Here is a 19,304-nt window from a genome sequence, read left to right on the forward strand (position 1 = left end):
ATTCTGATGCAGAGGAATCTATCCCCTCGGCCTCCCCTCCTGAAGAACTATCCTTCGGGGAGACCCTTCACTCTATGAGAGAGCATTTCAAATGGCAGGGCCAGGAATTCTGATTCCAGGAAGAGATTAAGAACTTTTCTGCATTTATCTCAGCATAGACCTTTGGCTATTCCTCCTGTTTTGAATGTCATTGATGATGTGTACTCAGTCTAACATAGCCCCTGACACTCTTCCTCCGGCCCCTCTCTAACCCGATAGGTACTACAGGGTCCTGGACTCGCATCATTTTCTTTACAAGGCCCACTCTGCTGATCCAGAAACTATTTCCCAGGGCCCTAAAGGGGTTGCAGCTGCCACTACTAAAAATCCACTCCCCTCTGAAAGGGAGTCCAGGGCTTTAGAGAGATGGGGTAAGAAAGTGTATACTTCTGCTACTCTTTCTATGAGGGCATTAAATTGTCAATTTCATATGATACAGTACCAAGAGTATTTGTTAGATGAATTGCATAAGAAACTGTCTTCGCCTGAACCCCTAGATCGCAAATCACTTCAGGATCTGGTACATAACTCCCAGCAGGTTAGCAACCATTTCTTGCAGTGTGGTTATGATGCATTGGAAGCTTCATGTAGGTCAGCTATGACAGGTGCAGTCATACGTAGGCATGCTTGGCTGAAGGAACAATCTCTGCCAGACCATGTTAAAGCTAAGCTTCTGGATGCTCCACTGGAAAAACAAAAGTTATTTGGCTCCACTGCTCAGGAGGTCTTAAAGAAATTTGAGGAAAAGGCAAAATCTGTACAAACAGTCAAAGATTTTCTACAAGTCCAACCACCAAGATTCAGCAGAAATTGGCCTACCAAGAATTGGTCCTTTCCGGACACAGAAAGATTTCAGAGAGGCAAGAACAGTCGTGCCAGAGGTAGAGGGCAAGCTAGAGGCTCCTACAGAGGACGTCAATGGCAGCCTCCCAACCAGAGAGGTAGTGCAGGACCTACAACTGCTGCACAAGGACAGACTCAATGACTTTGCTTTGACTCCGCCAACCAGGGCTCAATTAGAAGCACCTTTGGGCGGAAAGCTTTCTTTATTCTCAGAAAATTGGCACAGTATTACAAGAGACAAATGGACACTGCAAATAATAGACAAAAGGATACAGGTTCCATTTTCACACATTGCCAAAAAGAAAAGGCATGCCAGACCTGCCACCAAATCAAAGGGGAGAGGCTTTACAACAAATCTCCAACTTAATGCAAATGAAAGCTATAGAAAAGGTTCCCCTTTCAGAACAAGGCCAAGGATTTTATTCCAGACTATTCCTTGTTCCAAGAAAAGAAAAACAATGGAGGCCTATTCTCGACTTGTCCACACTGAATACTTATCTCATTGTGCCAAAATTCAAAATGCTGACTCTACAGCAACTCCTTCCCATGCTGGGCAAGGGGTCTTGGCTGGTAACTCTAGACCTCAAGAAGGCATACCTGCATGTCCCTATCAGACAAAGTTGCAGAAGACACCTCAGATTTCTTGCAGGTTCAGAACATTATCAATTCTCAGCATTGCCCTTTGGCTTATCTACTGTGCCCAGAGTATTCACGAAATGCCTGGCATCAGTAATTGCACACTGCAGACTTCAGGGGATTCAGATGTACCCATATCTGAACAACTGCTTTATACAAGCGGACAGCCAACAAACTTTGGTAAAGGACTTGAATTATGCCATCCACCTACTGCAGGCCTTGGGATATACAGTCATCATTCACAAATCAAGACTTGTTCCATCCCAAAGAATAACTTTTCTGGGCGCGGATCTAGACGCAACCACCCAAATGGCTTTTCTCACAGAAGAAAAACAAAGACAACTACCGGATTACTTCAAGAATCTGACAAGACAAACTCAGCTGACTGCAAGGAAAATCCTGCAGGCCCTGGGTTACATGGCATCTTGCATTCTTCTGATTCCACAAGCAAGGCTGCATATGAGGAAACTGCAATGGTACCTAAGGAATTTATGGACTCAGCACAGTCACAGCTTAGAAACTTTGATCCCACTCATTCCATGCCTCCAAAAGGAATTTCTGTGGTGGGCTCAAGCAAGCCAATCAAACAGGGGTCTGCCCTTCAGCAAACCAATAGCCAGCCAAACCATTACAACGGACGCTTCAGACCACGGTTGGGGAGCACACATGGAGGGCAGATGTATTCAAGGACTATGGTCACAAAAGGAGCTATGCATGCACATAAACCAAAAGGAAATGCTGGCAGTGATGTATGCAATCGAGGCCTTCAAACCCTTTCTGCATCAAGGCCACCTGCTAATAAGGACAGACAACACCACAGTTATGTGGTACATACACAAGCAAGGAGGTACCCATTCCTACCCTCTTTGCAGACTGGCAATGAATCTATGGGAACTTTCCCTGAAACTCAATAGAGAGCTGCAATCACAGTTTGTGCCAGGAAAAGACAATATACTGGAGGACAGCCTAAGCAGAAATATATTGGATGCACACGAATGGATGCTGCACCCAGACATCTTCTTTCAGATAACACAATCATGGGGAGGCCGGACATAGATCTTTTTGCCTCCCACCACAATCATCAGCTGAAGAAATACTGCTCAAGGTCATACCACCCACAAGCATGGAAAGTGGATGCCCTCTCATTCAGCTGGAGAACTCTAACAGTGTATGCATTTCCACCTCTTCCATTAATGACCAAGGTCTTACTGAAGATCAGGACAGAGCAGCCAAAAGTGATTCTGATAGCTCTGGACTGGCCAAGACAGCACTGGTACCCACTGTTAAAGAGCATGTCACGCACGAAACTGTGGGCTCTTCCTCAATGGCCACTTCTCCTGACACAGCACAATTACAAAACTCTGCATTCCAACTTGAAAACCTTGCAACTGACAGCCTGGAGAATACCTTGACTCTTTCCCAGGATAAGCTATCCAAGAGAGTGAAGGATATCATCATGGAAGCTCGCCGGCCTTCCACTAGAAAGGCTTACTCAGCAAAATGGAAAAGATTTTGCACTTGGAGCACCTCAAAGGGCCTAGATGCGACAGTGATGAACATGGCACACATCCTGGAATCCTTGGCAGAAATGCTCCACAATGGCCTGTCTTACTCTTCCATTAAAATTCATGCTTCAGCCATTTCAGCAGAATACAATACTGATCCACCTGTCTTCTCTCATCCTCTCCTAAGGCAGTTTCTAAGAGGAATTAAAAACATAAATCCTCCAAGGAAGCCACCACTGCCTACATGGGACCTTAACTTCGTGTTGGAGAAACTAACACTGCCTCCCTTTGAACCAGCAGCATCTTCAGAACTACAGTTCCTGTCTTGGAAGACTGCCTTCCTTCTGGCCATAACCTCAGCAAGAAGAGTTTCTGAGTTACAGGCCCTCATGACAGTACGACCATTTCTTATTTTTCATCAGGACAGAGTCTCATTGAGAACCAGTCCTTCATTTATGCCAAAGGTGGTATCCAGGGTCTTATTGAACCAAGCTATTCACCTGCCTACCTTCTTTCCAAATCCACAAAACAAAGGGGAGAAACTTCTGCATACCCTGGACATTCACAGACAGTTGCGCTACTACTTGGACAGAACTAAAAGTTACAGAAAAGCTGACCAGCTGTTTGTAGCATATGCTGCTGGTGCACAAGGAAAAGCAATTTCCAAACAGACAATTTCAAAATGGATAGGAAATTGCATTTGTTTTTGTTACTCCTTTCATGGCAAAACTGTGCCAGCTAACATAAGACCTCATTCCACCAGAGCCACAGCCACCTCCACAGCCTTCTTAAGAGGGGTGGCTACAAAGGACATTTTAGAAGCTGCTACATGGAGCTCCGTGCATACATTTTCCAAACATTACAATTTACCTTTATATTTTTATATTCCAGATCCAGAGCAGGCTTTGCTAAGGCAGTCCTGCAGGGCATTTTAGCTACACCATCCTTTACATAGATCCTACCACCCCCAGATTGGCTATGGTATTCTACTCATATGTGAGGACTGCAGATGCATCCTTGAAGGACATAGTGCAGTTTTGTACCTACCATAAATGTAGATGTCCAATAGGTATGCATCTGCAGTCAGGTTTACCCTCCCTCCTTCCCCTCTGTGGTATTTCTTGGGTACCTATCCCTCTCATAGCTAGCTGGGGTTATCTATTATGGTGTATTTGTTTTATATATTTATATATTTCTGTGCATGTTTGGAATTTATTGCATTTCTCCAAATTTAGCCTTCCTTAGAGGGCACCCGGCATCTGGGGCAAGAAAAACTGAGGAAGATGGCGTCGGCTGACGCTTTTATACCCCAGGCACTCTGACATCGGGGAAAGGGCGACGTCAGCCGACGCCGGACCCATACTTTGGAATCCGGCCGACCGAAGGGCTGCCTGAGGCAGGACAACCCATATGTGAGGACTGCAGATGCATACCTATCGGACATCTACATTTATGGTAGGTACAAAAACTGTACTTTTCCGTTCTTAGATGACTGTCTCCTAACCGCCATCACTGAGCATCTACTAACAAGAGCCAGAGACACCACCATTCATCTTTGCTTTCAGCTAGGCATTACGATAAACTTTGAAAAATCTGCCTTGTTGCCATCACAGTATATTGTTTTCATAGGAGCAGACTTAAATACAAGACAAATGTTAGCCAAACTTCCTCCCGATAGAGTTCAAACCTTACATCAGGAAGTCAAAAACCTCTTAACGAAGAAAAAAAAATACAAACCAAGGTTGCTTTAATAGTTTTAAGTACCATGGTGGCAGCAATAACCTTGGTACCCTTGTCCCCTCTGCATGTGAGGATTTACCAGTGGCTACTTTTCACCCAGTGGTCCATACAGGAGCTGCCCATGTCTCACAAGATTATCATAACGGACTCCTGCAAGAGGGATCTGCGCTGGTAGCTTCACTCTACTCTTGTGGATTTAGTGTGACCGTTCATCTTTCCACAACCAACAGCTACAGTGACCACGGACGCTTCCCATATGGAGGGTGGGGGCATTATCTGGGGAAGATGGTCCAAAGCATTTGGCAAGAATACAAGAACCACTTGCATATCAGTGTCATAGAGATGGGAGCGGTGCTTTTGGCATTGCAGACCTCCATTCCACTAGGAACAATTGCAATCCAGACTGACATGTTAATGGTGTGTGTGGTATGTAAATAAACAAGGAGGAACCAAGTAGTATTCCCTATGTGAAGAGGCCCAAAGAGTATTGCAGTGGGCAATTTCTTCCCAACATTGTCTGATAGCAACGCACATCTCGAGGAAATCCAACGTGGTAGCAAATAAACTCAGCAGAGCTATTCTAATGCCTCATGTGGTCCCTAAAACAGGAAGTTGCGAAGCAGATTTTCCGCAAGTGGGGCCAGCCTTGCTGCGGACTCCTTCCCCCCCCCCCCTCGCCGAGGTATGCACTTGTACACGATTGGACCCTGGGCTTTCTCTATTCCTTTCCTCCCTCTCTCTTGATTCCTAAAGTCCTTCAGAAAGCCAGCAGTTTGGTCCTCATCGCCCCATACTGGCCTCGTCAAATTTGGTTCTCTTTTCTATGGCCCCATCTCCAGGAGGAGTCGTAGATTCTGTACCCAGTTCCAAACCTCCTGACTCATCCATCAGGGATGCTCCATCAGTCGATTCAAACCCTCAAACTGACAGCTTGGCTGCTGCACTTCCACTCCTAGCTAGGCTTCCAGATATTTCCCCTGCAGTGAAATATATTTTGATTTCGTCCCATAAGGCTTCAGTCAGGAAACTGTATGTTAGCAAATGGAAAAGGTTCTCCCGTTGGGCGCTCAACAGTCGCATTGATACTTTCACTGCCCCTGTAACAACCGTATTAGACTTCCTAGCGAAACTTTTCGATGAAGGTCCAGCAGCGGCTGCCATTAGAGTTCAATTAGCTGCTATATCAAACTATCATATTTGAGAAATGGGATTATAAATCAAGTCCCACAGGCTTTGCAAAGTCTTTTTAAAGGGTACCTTTTTACTAAGGCCTCCAGTGATAGAACCACCAGCTCCTTGGGACCTTAACTTTGTGTTGTCAACCTTGATCCTTCCTCCTTTTGAACCTGCATCAGCTTGTCAAGTAAAGTTTCTAACATGGAAAACCACCTTCTTTATAGCGAATCACGTCTGCTAGACGGGTATCCAAACTGCCAAGCTTTGTCAATACACCCCCTTTACTTGATTTTACACAAAGATAGAGTATCCCTGAGAACTAACCCTTCATTCCTCCCCAAAGTATGTTCCGAAGTGAATTTGAATCATTCCATTGACTTGCCTGTTTTTTCTCAAAATGTGGCACCAAGGCAGAGTACAGATTACACCAACTGGACGTACGCAGACAATTACGTTTCTACCTGCACAGAACAAAAGAATTCAGGAAGTCAGACCAACTGTTTGTATTTTTTTCAGATAAAATAAGGGTGTCTCAATATCTAAGGTCATGCTTTCCAAGTGGCTTTACTAATTGTGTAACCTTCACATACACATCTCGGAATAGAGAATTTCCAGGAAAGATAAAAGACCATTCCACAGGAGTGATAGCAACCTCGTCAGTGTTTCAGGCAAGGCTACACATGGACCCAGTTTGTGCTGCAGCAGCATGGGTAAAGCCTCATACCTTTATTACTCATTACAAAGTTGATTTGGCCTTCAGGAACAGGGCCTCCTTTGGTTCCACTGTTTTGATGAGTATTTTCCTTTGAGCCACCCAAGAAAGAAGGTGCAAGGGACACTGTCCCAACCAGCAATGAATGAAGGTGAGGTGGGACAAAACATTAAGAAGTTATGTACTCACCATAACATTCCATGTTTGTTGTCCATCTCGCCTTCACTCTTGTGTCCCACCCTCCTTCCCCCAGCCTTTGCTCCTGTCGGATCTAGAAGTTGGTTGCTAATTGGACTTCGTTTTCTCTGAATATCTTCCTTAGTTCTTTTTTCTTGGGACATAGTTATATGTCGATACTACTAGTTATAGTATTTGCAAACAATGGGTATTCTTCCCGGAGCATGATGAGATAGGGTATAGCCTCAAGCCGTTGGAAGCTCTCGAGCTTTTGTATAGGCAGAATCCGAACTGATTCTCTGTTCCGAACCCAACCAGCAGTGAATGAAGGCGAGATGGGCAACAAACATGGAATGTTATGGTGAGTACATAACTTCTTTTTTATTCAGCTGCTTTTACAGTATTTGTTTTTCTCCTACTCTCTTACTTCATCTCGCTTTTTCTGCTACTTGTTCTCTAAAGTGTTTAATTGCATCTTTTCTGCTGCATTTATTACCGCTTGTTTTTTAGCCATTTTAAATTGTGTTATTCTAAGTCTCTTAGTTTTGGTTTAAGCAGTTGGGCTTTAGGCCTACCCCTTAGCTCTCCCTGGCCTCTCTCCCCCAGATTCTAACAAATATGGATGGACAATTTCCTATGGTTTCTCATGCCAGATGTTCGTGTTTCACTGTTGCAGTCATTACTATTGGGTTATCCTGCTGGCAGGCTACCCGCAGTCGGCCTGAATTCCAAAGTCTAGTTCCAGCGTCTGTTGCTGTCGCCTCCTCACTGACGTTAGTGCGCCGGGGTATAAAAGATGCAGCCAACGCCATTTTCTTCAGTCTTTCTTGCCGCGCGGTGTCCGAAGCAAAAGCAGTTTGCAAGTGCTGGTCAGCCGACTCCTGAGATTTTCAAGTTCGAATTTCAGATCCGTAGTCTTCATTAAAAGCTAAGTACCCCGTTGGGGAAACTTTTTTCTTGCTCCAGACCGATGTCAGAAAAAATGAATAATTGTATTTCTTGTGGGAAGCAAATACCTCATAAGGATTTTCATTCTTACTGCATTCCTTGCCTAGGCCCTGACTAAGACGTTGCTAGTTGTCGGTTTTGTGCTAGATTTAACCAACACACTATTAAGCGTCTGTAAGGTTTTGCATTTCATTACTTTGGCAGATGATTTAATTATATAATGCCATTGGAACAGCCGACTACCAGAGTTTACAAAAAACGCAAAGAAAAAGAGGAGGACAGGCATCTGAGGTCCAAAACCGATGAGGCTTCTTTTAGGCCAGTCACCAGTTCTCAGTGAGGCGCTTTCGCAGCCCTTGACGACCGCTACTTTAGAGCCGCAGGCCGATACCGACTCCCACGTGGAGTCAACCAGGCCTACAGAAACTCAAGGTATTGGACCTTCGGAAACTATTCCCTCAGATGGGTCCGGAGCTGCTGAGCAGGCATCTGCTTTTGAGGGCATTTTCAGGCCTACACAATTATATGTTAAAACTACTTCAGCTTCAAAGGCAAAGACTAAAGCAGCTTTAAAGACAAAAAAACAAGTACAACAGCCCCATGGACAGGCCTCCATGCCTAAAAAACAGATGCTCAAAATGGCCGAAGACCTAATTACCTTGATCATGTTTCCATTTCATCTGGTTCCTCTTCTGATCAGGAATACTCTCTTCCTTCTTATGAGGATTCTGATACTGAAGAATCTATCCCCTCAGCTTTTCCTCCTGAGGATTATTCTTTTGGGGAAACACTGCATACCATGAGGGAGCATTTCCACTGGGAGAGACAAGATTATTCAGAGTCTAAGGAAAGGCTCAGAGACTTTCTTTTACTGACTCAGCACAGGCCCCTGGCTATTCCACCTGTGCTGGACATTATAGATGTATTTTCAGAGTCCAGTCTGACTCCTGACTCCCTTACCTCCAGCTCCTGTTAAGACAGACAGATACTACAGGGTTCCAGACACCCACAAATTTCTTTTTAAAAACCCTGCTGCTCTCTCTCAGGGTCCCAAGGGGGTCTAGGCTTCCACTGCAAAAAACCCTACCCCCCCTCTAACAGAGATTCCAGGGCACTGGGCAGATGAGGGGAAAAAAGATTTACACTTCTGCTACCTTGGCTATAAGGGCTTTAAATTGTCAGTTTCACATGCTTAAATATCAGCAATGCATTATGTCACTGCTTAAACAGAAAATGTTGACTAATTCTGAATGTGCAGAAAATAAAGAAATGCAGGATTTATTGCATGCAGCTGAACAAGTTGGAAAGCATACTTTACAATGTGGTTTTGATTCTTTGGAGGCCTCCTGCAGAGCTGCTGTTAAGGGTTCTGTCATTAGGAGGCATGCTTGGTTAAAGGAACAGAATCTGCCTGTTCATGTTAAAGCAAAATTATTAGATGCTGCATTACAGCATGATACCTTGTTTGGTGTTAAAGCAGAAGAGGTGTTGAAGAAAATGGAGGACAAGGCCAAATCTATGCAAACAGTCATTTGGCAGACACTGGCCTACAAAGAATTGGTCCTTTCCAGTGTCAGACAGGCCACAAAGAGGCAGATACAGACGTCCTAGAGGCAGATCCCAGCCCCAAGGCTCATACAGGTCTAAACAATGGGGTGCTTCTACCTCCAAAAGCGGAGAAGACAAATCACAGCCATACAGAAAGCAGTCCCAATGACTTCCCCCTACCAGCGCCAAGCACTTATCTTCTGGCAGCTCCTTTAGGGGGAAAACTAACACTTTCTTCTCAAAACTGGCACCTAATCACCCAGGACAAATGGGTCTTGAACATAGTGTGACAAGGTTACAGGTTCCACTTTCACACCCTGCCAAGGGCAAATGATATGCCAGACCTGCTAAAAAATCAATGGGCAGAGGCACAAAAACAAGTTTCATCCCTCATGGACATGAGGACCATTCAGCAAGTACCACAGCAAGAGCAGGGACAAGGATTTTACTCAAGACTTTTCTTGGTGCACAGAAAGGACAAAGCCTGGAGGCCAATACTGGACCTATGTATTCTAAACACATACCTGGATATTCCAAAATTCAAAATGTTGAGACTGCAGCAGCTTCTGCCCATGCTGGGCAAGAAGGCTTGGCTTGTAACTTTAGACCTAAAAGAGCCATACCTGCATGTTCCAATCAGACAATCATGCAGAAGATACCTCAGATTCATAGCTGGTTCAATGCATTACCAGTTCTCTGCACTGCCCTTTAGCTTATCTACTGCGCCCAGGGTCTTCACAAAATGCCTGGCACCAGTAATTGCATTTTGCAGACAAAGAGGAATACAAATATATCCTTACTTGGACGACTGCCTTATTCAAGCAGAGAACAAGGACATACTACTACAGCATCTGGCGTTTGTAAAAAGATTAACATGCCTAGGGTACACAGTAAATTAAAAGAAATCAAAACTTGTACCCTCTCAAGAGATAATATTCTTGGGTGCAAGCTTAAATACAACTGCCCAGATGGCTTATCTCACGCCAGACAAAGACACCCGACTACTAATTTCAAAAAGTTGGCAGCAAACACCCAGTTAACTGCAAGAAAAATTTTGCAGGCTTTGGGCTTCATGGCATCCTGCATTCTAATTCCATATGCAAGACTGCATATGAGGAAGCTACAATGGTATCTAGAAAGTGTTTGGACTCAACGTTGCCACAGCCTGGAAACAATAATTACACTCATTCCCTGCCTGCAACAGGAGTTTCGATGGTGGGCAAAGGCCTGTCACCACAACAAGGGGCAGCCATTCACCACACCCCCAGCCAGGCAGACATTGACAACAGATGCATCGGATTATGCCTGGGGGGGGGGGGCGCGCGCGCCCACATGGCAGGAAGATGTATTCAGGGCTCGTGGTCCGCAATCCAAATGCATCTACATATTAATCAGAAAGAGATGCTAGCTGTTTAAAATGCCCTGACAGCCTTCAAGGACCTACTTCATCCAGGACAACTACTGATAAGGACGGACAGTACTACAGTCATGTGGTACATAAACAAGCAGGGAGGCGCACACACAAGGAATTGGGGATGCCCGGACATAGATCTGTTTGCCTCCCCTCACAACTGCCAACTACAGAGATTCTGCACAAGGACTTATCACAAGCAAGCATGGAAAGTGGATGCTTTATCTTTCAGCTGGAAAAACTTAACAGTATATGCCTTTTCCCCACTGCCTCTCCTCCCCAAGGTACTCCTAAAGGTCAGAAAAGAGAAGCCAAAAATGATACTGATTGCCCCAGACTGGCCCCGCCAGCACTGGTACCCAATCCTAAGGAACGTGACTCAATGCCCAGCAGGGACATTACCTCAAATTCCTCACTTACTGACTCAACAAAACAATCAGATCCTGCACAGCCAACTCAGGGCCTTAAATCTGGCAGCATGGCGGATAATGTAGCTTTTCAAAACACACCTCTTTCTAAAGCGGTGATGGATGTTATTTTGGAGGCCAGGAGGCCCAGTACCAGAAAATCTTATGTAGAAAAATGGAAGAGTTTCTGTGCTTGGAACCAGGCACAAGGAATTAACATGATTGTTCCAAATATCCCTCAGATTTTGCAATACTTAACTGCGATGCTGGACAAAGGCCTATCCTTTTCATCAATTAAGATTCATGCCTCTGCCATTTCAGCTCATTACAATACAGAGCCACCTATTTTTTCTCATCCTTTATTAAGGCAGTACCTCAGAGGAGCCAAAAACTTACGGCCTCCAAGGAGATCACCAGTACCTGCATGGGACCTTAATTATGTCTTGGAAAAACTCACTCTGCCTCCTTTTGAGCCAGCCGCTACAGCTGATATAAAATTTTTATAATGGAAAACAGCTCTGCTCCTAGCAATAACCTCTGCAAGATGAGTATCAGAGCTACAGGCAGTCATGGCTGTGGAACCTTTTATCATTTTCCATCCAGATAGGGTTTCTCTAAGGACAAACCCCACATTTATGCCTAAGGTAGTGTCCAGTGTGGCCCTCAACCAAACTATTCATTTGCCTACTTTTTATCCAAACCCACAGAATAAGGGTGAGAAACTTCTGCATTCTTTGGACATACACAAACAACTGCACTTCTACTTGGACAGAACCAAATCTTTCAGAAAGACTGAGCAATTACTGGTAGCATATGCTGCAGGATCACAAGGAAAGGCTATCTCAAAGCAAACTATTTCCAAGTGGATAGGTCACTGCATTCTTTTATGCTATTCTCAACATGGCAAATCAGTGCCTAAGGGCATTAGGCCTCATTCAACCAGAGCAGCCGCCACTTCAGCAGCCTTCCTCAAAGGAGTGCCAACCAAAGACGTTTTAGAGGCTGCAACCTGGAGTTCAGTGCCCACTTTTACAAAGTGCTACCACTTACCACTCTACTCCAAATCCAGGGCAGGCTATGCCACTGCAGTCCTGCAGGGCCTCATAGCCGCTCCTAATTCCATTTAGTTCCAGCCTCCCAACCTTAGTTTTGGGATTCAACCCAATGGTAATGACTGCAGCAGTGAAATACGATGAACATAGTACAGTTGTGTACCTACCATAAATGTAGATTTCGAGTGTACTCACTGTTGCAGTCCAGGTTGCCCACCCACCATCCCCCTTATCTTTGCTGGACCTTATCCGTACTTCTCTCTTCTATACAACCTCTGAGGTGTATTTGCTTGTAGATGAAGGAAACTTATTACTTGGTGCATGCATGCTTTATAGACATATTTTTAGCCTACCCTTTTGGAGGCACCTTACATCTGGGGCAAGAAAAACTGAAGAAAATGGCATCGGCTGCATCTTTTAATACCCCTGGCGCACTGACGTCAGGGAGGAGGCGACAGCAACCGATGCCGGACCTAGACTTTGGAATTCTGGCCGACTGAGGGTAGCCTGCCAGCAGGATAACCCAATAGTAATGACTGCAACAGTGAATACATTCTAACATCTACATTTATGGTAGGTACACAACTGTACTTTTGGTTGATATGGGCATCTTGAGACAGTCTAGCAACTGCCTCATGTAGACTGACAACCATCTACTACTACCGTCTAGAGACCATTTGTGAGAGATGCAATTACATTAAGAACCTAGACTCTATGCTCTCCCTCACAAGCCAATGTATCTGGCACTGAAAAGGTAGTCAACACACTCATTACACCTCAACCACCACCCACAACTACACAACACACACCAACATATGTGGAACTTCTCAAAAAAAAACAAACTCAAACAAAGGAAACCTCAGAGGCAAAAACGCACTAAGTCCACAACCCTCCACACCACATACCACGCATAGTCCACATAACTGTCTCAACCACTAAGGCCTAACCATAATCCCAACATATTAGTCATAGGAGACTACAATATGAGACGCACAGATGTGCCTCTCATCAGGCTGGATAAGGAGAAAGTCATGGTTAGTCAGGTGCCAGAATCTGCCATATCACACATGCACTCAAGTCTAACAGGTACTGTTATGACTCTGTCATAGTCCATGTTGGCATGAACGACTTGAAACGTATCTCAACTATATATGAAGAGAGACATGATTGAGCTTGCTGAATGCGTGTCCTGGAGAGGTATGTCTCTAGCCTTAATCTGCATTCTACCGTCACCCGAATGATGCCTCAGTACAGACAGAAAATGATTGACTTCAACAATTGGCTTAATTTCTGGTGTTATTCCAGGGGGATCCAGTACCTGACAGCCTGGGAAGATACGATCGACAGACCACAATGCTTTGCTAGAGATGGCCTGCATCTGTCTCACTTGGGATTCAGGCTTCTGGCAAAGACCCTTGCCTCCCCCATAGTGCCTTTTTTAGGAAGAGTCATGAGGTCAGTACTAACAACATAAAAATTTAAACAAAACACAAATTTAAAGGTCATGCTGCTGAACTCTAGGAATCTAACATGAAACTGCACTCATTGCAAGTATTCTTAACCCTGGAAGATGCTGACATTTGTGCAGTCACAGAGAACTGGTTCAAAGCTGAGGAAAGCACCCCCAGCCTTACCTGGTTACTCATCCCATCATACATTCAGGACCCCAAACTGTTGGCAGGAAAGCCAAAGGAGGGGGAGTTTAAATACATAGTAGACACACACACCTCCAGGCTGGTCAAACAGTATGACACACAGGAGACACTCCAGTGGCATTTAACTATTGACAAGACCCCTATTCAAATCATAGCTAGCTACAGGCCCCCAAATTTTATTCAAGATGGCCCACTCCACCTATTTGGACCTCTTCGATTCTATCAAGATTCAACCCTTTACCATGATCCTGGGCAGTTTTAACTACCCAACCATAGGTAGATACTAGGCTATCTGCCCTAGGGCATTTATAAGCCTTGCCAGAGTGTATTTGGCTTCCGCCTCCCTTTTAGATTAACCTACCGTGACTCTGTAAAGTAGGTCACAGAAGGTACCCTTTTAAGATTAGTTTACTGTTCCTCTGTCTAGCAGGGACACAGGAGAGATCCCAGGGGTGAATTTGCGATTTCCCATCCACGCGTCCAAATTTCACTTGAAGAGGGTCAGCGAGGAGCTATGTCTAACATGAATTGGGATTCTATTCCGGAGTGAGGGGAGCCTCTGGGAAATGAATCTGTCCCTCCAGCATGTCCTATTTATTTTTGTGCTGAGGTTTAGGTCCCTGGAGCGTGTAGCTCTAAGGGACTTGGATTTTTTGAGGTGGAGCATGTCCATTAATTCTGGGTTTGACATGGCTTTGTACGTCAGGCATAGATCACCTCTGGGTAGGCGGTAAGCAACTGAGTAGAGCTGGAGTTTCTTTAGTCGAGCTGCATAGGACATCTGTTTGTAGCCCATGATCCTCTTGGTGAGGTACTTTTGGGGTCTCTCCAGTTGCTGCAGGTGTCGGGTAAGGTACATCCCAACAGGGGCATTGTATTAATTTATGGGCCTGATGAGTGACGAGGAGAGGGGCACAATGACCTTTCTTGATCTAGATGCGAACCCTTTCGTGATAAGATGGGCTGTATAGAAGGTCTTTCTAACCACTTTGGCAACGTGATTATCAAAGGAGAGATTACTATCTACGTTGGTCCCCAAATCTCGAATTACTTCTTCCGTACTTAATGGATTACCACCTATGTGGTAATTTGTGTGCACCTTGTTTTTCCCAAAGGGGATGACTATGCACGTTTTAGCATTTAGCTTGAGGCCGTGGTTCTGGCACCAAGCATCCATCTCTGTGAGACCCTTTTGGAGGATGCTTGTGTCAGCTGGAGATTCGATTATGGCCCCCAGTTTGCAGTCATCTGCGAACTTTGTCAGCCATAATCCCCGTGTTAGCCTGAACCTCAGAGAAGTATATACCAAACAAGAGAGGTCCCAGAACTGAGCCCTGTGGGACGCCACTTGTAACTGGTTTGGATTCGGGCATGGCACCTGCGATTCTGACCATGTGGGTTCTATCTCTGAGCCAGTTTGCAACCCATCTTGTGATATAGGGGTTGATATTTAAGCTGGTAAGCTTATTTATGATGCCTGAGTGGGGTATTGTGTCGAAGGCTTTTGCGAGCTCCAGGTAGGCTGTGTGGACTACCTTGCCCTCATCTATGGCTTTGGTAACTGTTTCAAAGAAATCAACTAGGTTTAAGAGGCAAGATCTGCCCTTAAAGCCGAATTGGGTAGGGTCCAGTGTCTGGAGGCTCCCAATGTCTTTGTTTATGAGTTCCATGATAATACACTCCATAGCTTTACAGACTAGACTAGTCAGGCTTATGGGGCGATAGTTTCCGAGGTCCGTTGTGGCACCACCGTTGTGGAGTGGGACCACTGTAGCTGTACGCCATTATTTGGGTACATATCCTGTAGTAAGGCTAAGTTTGAACAGTGACTTAATGTGAGGGTTCAGTTCTTCTTGGAGCTCGTGTAAGACACAGCCTGGGACACCGTCCGGTCCCATAGATGCTGCGTTTTTTGCTTTGGAGAGGGCAGCTTTCACCTGTGCATCTGTGATGTCAGGGAGGTTACATTCAGTTGGGATAGGCGTTTACTCCTTTGGGGGGGGGGGGGTTTCACTGAATCTGTCTGCCAGGATGTTGGCTATGTCTGTAGGTTCGGTATATTTTGTACCGTTATGCAACAATTCAGAGCATATCTGGGAGTTTCCGCCCATGTTTCTGACATAACTAAAGAAGGCCTTGTGATTATCTTTAGTGTCTAGGGCAATTTTCTTTTGAAACTGGCCTTTGATGATTTTATGAGGGATCGAAGTTTCTTGCTAATACTGATCAGAGATGCCTTCCCTTTGTGGGATTTTGCTCTGTCATGTAGTAGCTTCCTCCTTCTGTTGTATAGCTTATTTATGGCCGGGGTCCACCAGACCGGTCTCCTGTTTTTGGAGGAGTGAGTCTTGGTTTTATTTGGGATAGCATGATCCATGCATTCCTGCAGGTGCTCATAGAATGCATTTGTAAAGGATTCTGCGGATTGGGCTGTATTATCCTCTGTCCCAGGGGCTTTGAAGGATTCCACCTCAGTCTTGAGAAGTGCAAAGTTGGCTTTGGAGAAATTCTTTACAGTGATTTCCTTGGCTGGGGGTGGGGACGGGATATGGATGTCTAGGGAAATTTGTTTATGGTCTGATCTTACTAATGAGGGGTTTACCTCTGGTGTGGAACCTAGAGTCCCCATGTTGGTGATGACCAGGTCCAATATATGTTGTTCCCTCTTGTGGGAGTGGTGGCCAGTTGTTCCATTGTGTTAGAGTTTATAAATTCAAGGAACCGTTGGGCGAGGGTGTCTGGACTTGAGTAGTTTTCCCAGTTAATGTTTGGGTAGTTGAAGTCACCCAATAACATAGTGTTTGGAGAGACCTTCATATTCTCCAGTGTTCTCAGGAATGCCAAGTGGGGTTCCTGTAATAGGGAGGGTGTTCTGTAGTAGGCTACAAACTGAAAGGCAGTTTTGCCCGCTGTTAGTTGCACATGGATGGTTTCCGATGCTTCGTGCAGTGCCACTAACCTGGAGGTGTAGGTATCTTTGATGAACATAGCTACTCCCCCTCCTTTTTTGCTTCGATCCGAGTTTTGAGGCCGAAACGCATGGTATGAGTTATAACCTGGTAGTGCTGGGGTGCTTTCATGAACCTTGAACCAGGTTTCTGTTACTGCACAAACATCGATTTTCTCCATACTGAGGAGAGTCTCGAGTGCGTGCATCTTGAGGTTTAGACTTCTGGCATTGAGTAGCATTACCTTTAGTTTTTTTATCTCTGGGTTGTCTATGGAGGTGGGTTTGTCATTTGAGCCTTGCCTAAAAAAGGCACTATGGGGGTGGCAAGAGCCTTGGCCAGTATACGAAAGCCTAAGGGTGACAGGTGCAAGCCGTCCCTAGCGAAGCAACGTGGCTTGTCGAGCATGTCATCCCAAGCTGACAGACACTGGATCCCTTTTGAATGACACCAATACTTTAGCCAATTGTTGAAACTGATCATTTTGTCTTTATACTGTGGCATCATTCTTGGTGAGGGCAAGATGCTACTCAAGGTCAGGGACATACCAGCCTGGGCTACATAGTCAGAGAGATCCTCCATGTCTCTTTTCATGTAGTCCAGGGAGGTACGTCTCAGATCATTCACACCAGCATGGACAGTGACGGAGTCATACTTGTACTTGCTTTGGAGTGACCTGAGTGCTTGCTTTATGTGGCAGATCCTGGCACCCGACAGTCAGCTTACAGTGACCTTCTCCTTGTTCAGTCTGGTGAGTGGGACGTCAGTGTGCTGGACAATAGAGTCCCCTATAACAAGTGTATTTGGTGTGTTGTTTGGCCTTATGTGCTGTGAGGCACACTGATTTTGTGAGATATGTGATTTGTGGGTATTGTTGTGGGGTGGCTGTTGCTTGGATATCTGCTTAGGAGGTCTTTGCTGTTTAGGCAGATTTTTATTTAGAGCCTCCGAGTATGTTTTTGTGTGTTTATGTGTTTGGTATGCAGATGCAATAGGTCTGTGTGAGACTGGATTTGTGGTGTGAGTGGTTACCTTTTCCTCCTGACTGTGCCAGTCTTGGGTTGAGAGAGCTCTGCCTCCATTTAGGCTGTGTAACTGCATCTCTCACATGTATTAGAGTTTGTTGGAAGGAGGAGAGGGTTGTCTGTGTACATAAGGCAATTGTAACATTGCCTCAAAATTCCCAGATTCACCAGCTGGACTGGAGAGTAACCTTGAAACTGACCCTTGGACATACCAGATTAGTATAGGGAACTGTTTTTTTTTTTTTTTTTTTTTTTTTTTTTTTTTACTGATCAGATTAGGGAAGGGAACTGATTTTTCACTTGATCAGGAAGGACCAATCAGGAGTCTAATACTTATGAGAAGTCAAGGAGGGTGTAGTGCTTTAGTTAGTGTTTCCTTATAAGAACTGAGCAACTGCAGGGCTTTAGAAAGAGAATAGAGTGATTACTTTGAGAGTTTGAACAGTTCTAAGGGAAAAAGTGAAGAGCAGACTTTGTGGAGCCTGGAATAGTTTAAACCTGTTTAGGCGGCGCTGCCCGACGCTGCTCAGTGTGCAAACCCGCGCAAAAAAACGTTGTAGAGTTTTAAGAGAGAATGATCAAGGAGTTTAGAATTGACCCAAAATGGCCAATAAAACTAGATTGGAAAAACTACTCATGCCAGAACACAAATGCCCAGAGATTCCTAGGTTTTATCATTGCATATGCCTTGGAACAGCTAGTTGATACCTCCACATTAGCTGGTAATATCTTGGACTTGGTATTAACCAACATGAGTAACCACTGCAGCACCCCTACAGTATCATCCTCCCTGGTACGATCCGACCATAAAGTGGTCACTTTAAAAGTCAGCATCTCCTCTGACCCCCTCCCCCCAATACTTAGTCAAACAAAAAAGCTTCAAAGCTGATTACAACCTCCTGAGGGATGATATAAACAGCTTCAGAGCTCCCTTCCCCTCTATAGGAACTGACACCAATGTCCATATCTACACCAAAGTACTATACGAGCATTTATATAGATGCATGGAGTCAGGAATACCCACTGGGACAATATCGTTTTCCGCAAGGAAGAATAAACCTGTTTGGTGGTCATCTGCAATAAATGATCTATATAACAAAGGGAAAAATTGCTGTCCAAGACCAAGAAGGAGCAGGTGCCCAATTGGAAGCAATCTCTCCTTAGCCTGAACAAATAGCACTAGTGAAATCCTCTAAAGCCATCCTCGAGTCCAAATTGGCCATATCTACTAGAGACTATCCTAAGGCCTACACATATGTCCGCAATCTCAAAGGAAGTACCCTGATCTGTTCAGAACTGGTGGTCAAGGACACCACATGCACAAATGCTGTAGATGTAGCAAACCTACTGGCTGATAGATTCAGCGAAAACTTCACCCCTCTGCCCCCCACCCCATCAGTAAATCATGATGTCCCCAATACCTGCTCCCCTTACCTCTAGGGAGCAGGTCATCCTTGCCCTCTCTAAGGCAACAAAAAATAC

At 45.0% G+C, this 19,304-nt stretch overlaps 1 protein-coding gene across 1 annotated transcript in view; it reads left to right on the forward strand.

Moving 5' to 3' along the window:
• PIAS4 (protein inhibitor of activated STAT 4) overlaps positions 1–19,304 on the forward strand; it is a gene marked incomplete in the record, with an annotated part of 1,954,703 nt that overhangs the window by 1,620,391 nt on the left and 315,008 nt on the right.

Source organism: Protopterus annectens, chromosome 13.part0, assembly GCF_019279795.1.
Source record: "Protopterus annectens isolate FY-2018-M chromosome 13.part0, PAN1.0, whole genome shotgun sequence".
Lineage (NCBI taxonomy): Eukaryota > Metazoa > Chordata > Ceratodontiformes > Protopteridae > Protopterus > Protopterus annectens.